Source organism: Galeopterus variegatus, unplaced genomic scaffold, assembly GCF_000696425.1.
Source record: "Galeopterus variegatus unplaced genomic scaffold, G_variegatus-3.0.2 Scaffold1817, whole genome shotgun sequence".
Classification (NCBI taxonomy): Eukaryota; Metazoa; Chordata; class Mammalia; order Dermoptera; family Cynocephalidae; genus Galeopterus; species Galeopterus variegatus.
In genome coordinates, this window is record NW_007727928.1 from 141,807 (window position 1) to 145,180 (window position 3,374).

A 3,374-nucleotide genomic window follows, 5' to 3' on the forward strand; every position below is an offset into this window, starting at 1 on the left:
GCTTGGCTTTTTCCACCTTCACTCTGGGCACCGGCCGGGCACTGGCTTGGTCACGGCTTCATGCTCAGGCACGAGGGCGGGGGCCGGGGCTGTAGTTTTCCGCCATCGCGAAGGACACTGTTTGGAGGGGCAGAGGCATCCTTGCCCGCGCGCAGACTCAAGCCGAGCATCTCACCGTTTGCATGTTAATCTGCCTCCACCGCGAAAAGGAAATCGCTGAAATTCCGAAGAAAATTGCCTCTTGCCAGCGGTTAATAGTTAACTCAGACAGGAAAGTTCCCAGGGAAAGGCGAAAGCCAGGGCGAGAGGCGCAGGGGAGGTGCCCAGGGAGGCTCCCGGGGAGGGCCGCGGCCGGCCCCGGCCTCTCCCCTCGCGGGCCAAGCTCTGTCCCACGCGCCTCCCCCGCTCGGGCTGCGCGTCCCCCACCCGGTAATTAGCATCGTTTAGTTCACAAAACCCTTCCTGGGAGAAATCTGTTCCCTCGTTCCGGGGCTCGGTTCAGCACCTGATTCCACCGGGTGAAGCGAATAAATCACTGCGGCAGCGGGGGAGCCGTACCCGAGCCCGCCAGACTGGGGCCGCCGGGAGAACGAAAAAGTGAGAAATAGGCGGCAGAGCCAGGAAAAATGATGCAGGGAGATGGCGCAGCCCCAGCCCAGGCAGAGTGAGGGGCCGGGGAAGGGAGACCCAAAGAAAGAAATGGACGCACAGGCAGAGACCGGGCCAAAATAGGAGACAGACAGAAAGAAAAGCGAACGAAAAGAAAGGGAAAATGAGGACGGGAAAGAGAAGTTAGAGGAGAAAGAAGAGCAAGGAGGGGGAGTAAGAAGTACGGGGCAAGAGCATAAAGAAAATAAAAGAAAACCAAAACAGCAGACGCTTTTATCTACAAAAACCTCCCCGCAAGGCGCGGCAGTGAGAGCGCGCCCCGCGGCGGCCGCAGACCAGGAGGCCCCGGCGGAGAGCTCAGCCTTCGCACTCGGGGCTCCTAGGCGGTTCCGCGCAGAACTGGACTCCAAGTTGAAGTCCTAGGACGCGGGGCGCACAGGAGCACCTGCCTCAGGAAAGAGTGGTATTTTGAGTGTTGGGTGTCATCCTGAGTCCATGTCGGGGTATGGGGACGGGTAGATAAAGGCGCACGGCTCTTTCGTGGGCGCACATTGGGCACCTGGGACTTTCTGCCCTGGTGCAAAGGGAGAAGGGGACCCGCGGTGTGCGGGCCGCGGCCGCTTACCGCAGACCCGCATTGTCTCCGCAGCTCGGACCCCCACTCTTCAGCAGGCCCTCGGAGAACTTCCCCCTCGAGGATCCGCAGCGCCCAGGCCGGCGCGCCCGGCTACAGCTGCGAGAAAAAGTAACGCAGCGAGAACCACGACCTGGCGCCAGCGGAGGGCGCATTTCCTGAGCCGCCTCCCCGCGACCACCGAGAGGCGCGGCGCAGATCCCACGCGCTCCCGGGGCCTGGTCCGGCACTAGGCTGCCCAGGCCAGAGGGTGGGGAGGAGGAAAGGAAAGAAGAGGAGAAGGAAGCGGGGAGGGGGCGGGGGCAGTGCAGAAGAAAAGCGTGGAGGAACGAAAGGCGAAATACCAGCCCGAGGGAAAGGAGGACCTAAGGATGCGAGGCGGCGTCTCCCCTCTGGTCCGACGAGGCCTCTGCGTGGACAGAGGTGGGAGCACCCCCTCCTCCGGCCTCACCATTGCGAGCCCTTGTGCTTTGGCGCCCCCAGGACGCCGGGCTGGGGACTGAGACCCCAGCAGGGCTGCTGGAGGCCTCTGTGCGCGTGGGACCGAGGATAAGGAGAGGAAGGCTTCCTTGCCCGCCAGGCAACCTTAGGATGACAAACACCCGGAAACTTTCCAAACTTTGGGACTTCCTGGTCCGTGTGGTCCAACCCTCTCCGCTCCTCCTCCCCCTCCTGCCCCTCCTTTGGGCGTTGTCCAGCCTGATCACCACAGAGCTGGTCTGGAAGAAAGAGAGGGGGGAGAAGGGGGGAAGGGGAGGGGGCGATGCGGAAGAGGGGAAAGGGGGAGGGGCGGAGGAGGGGGAGAGAGGGGAGAAGGGGGAGAGAGAGGGGGGGGAGGAGAAGAGAAACTGATGCTTAGACCACAGTTCTCTGATCTGGGGAAAGTAGGGAGGCAGCGACAGCTGGGCCAGCTCGGAGAGGCAGATCATCAGTCAGTCAGCAGGTATACCTGTGTGTGCTTTGTGATGGGCACTGGAGCTGTAGAGGTAAATCAGACGCTTGGCTCTATTTTCCAGGAGGTCATTACCTGGTGGCAAAGAGGCAGCTGTAAACCAAGAAAACTTCAAAGAAGTGTCAAGATATGGACTGGAAGGGTGACTTGGATAGAGGGAAAGGCAAATGGGGATTTCAGAGAACACTTCATAAAAGGGAATGGGGTCTTGCAAGATGATTAGCTGTACACTAAATGCAGGGGTAGGTGGGCATAATATTCTTCGGCAGAAGGGGCATCAGGAGTAAAGGCATGGGGAGGTGGCAACAGCCCACCTAGTTGGGGAACCAAAAAGGATTCTGTAAAGCTAGTATGGGAATTAGGGGTGAGGCAAGAGAAATAAGGCTGTGACGTAGGCAGGACCTATACAAAAGAGCACTGTTGATTTTCTTCTTTAGGCCATGGGATGCCATTGAGAGATTTTAAACAGGGAGTGAAAAGATCTGGTTTGGAGGGAAAAGAGCGTTCTGGAGGTAGGGACAATGGGCTGGAAGTAGAGAGAGTAGCAGAGACTGGGTAAGTGATCTCCACAAGAGAAGATGTGAGGTCTCATAACAAAAAAGGCCAAGGAGGATGGAGAATTGGGGTTAGATTTAATTGAGAGGTGGAAGGAAAATGGTCACAGATTATGTGTGTGGTCCGGTGAGATGCTAATTTAAGGTCCGCCTAGGTTTCTGGGTAACTTTAATCTCAACTCTGATGCCTCCCCTGTACCCTCCACCTGTCTCCCCTGGCAAGCCCTCCCCTGTAGTGGTTATCGAAGTGGAAACCCATGTATCATGTCTGGTGGTAACACTTTTCTCCCCTCCTCATGCATACTTTACCAAGCAGTCTCACAGAACAACACACACTACAGAAAGGACAACTTCTCACTAATCCCAAGACCTCTGAGACAGCGGCACCAAGAGTGGAAAATGGAGCCAGTCGTCCTGAGGTGGACTCCACCTTTCTTAGATCTGGAACTTACCAGCTATGTGACTTTGGGCAAATCCCTTGAATTCACTGTGCCTAAGCATCCACGTCTATAAAATGGGGATGAGAATTTCTACCTTGTAGAACTGTTGGGTGTGTTAAATAAGTTAATATATCCCTGGCACATAGATGTTTGACCATGTTAGTTTATTCACCCCCCCCCCCCCC

General features: G+C 56.9%; 1 long non-coding RNA gene across 1 annotated transcript; it reads right to left on the minus strand.

The window, feature by feature from the left end:
* Positions 1-868: 868 nt before the first annotated feature.
* LOC103595677 lies at positions 869-1,680 on the minus strand. The gene is made up of 2 exons (XR_550969.1): positions 1,235-1,680; positions 869-1,054 (listed from the first exon to the last, which is right to left on the minus strand). It is a non-coding gene; the product is annotated as an uncharacterized LOC103595677 (long non-coding RNA).
* Between the last annotated feature and the right edge of the window lie 1,694 nt (positions 1,681-3,374).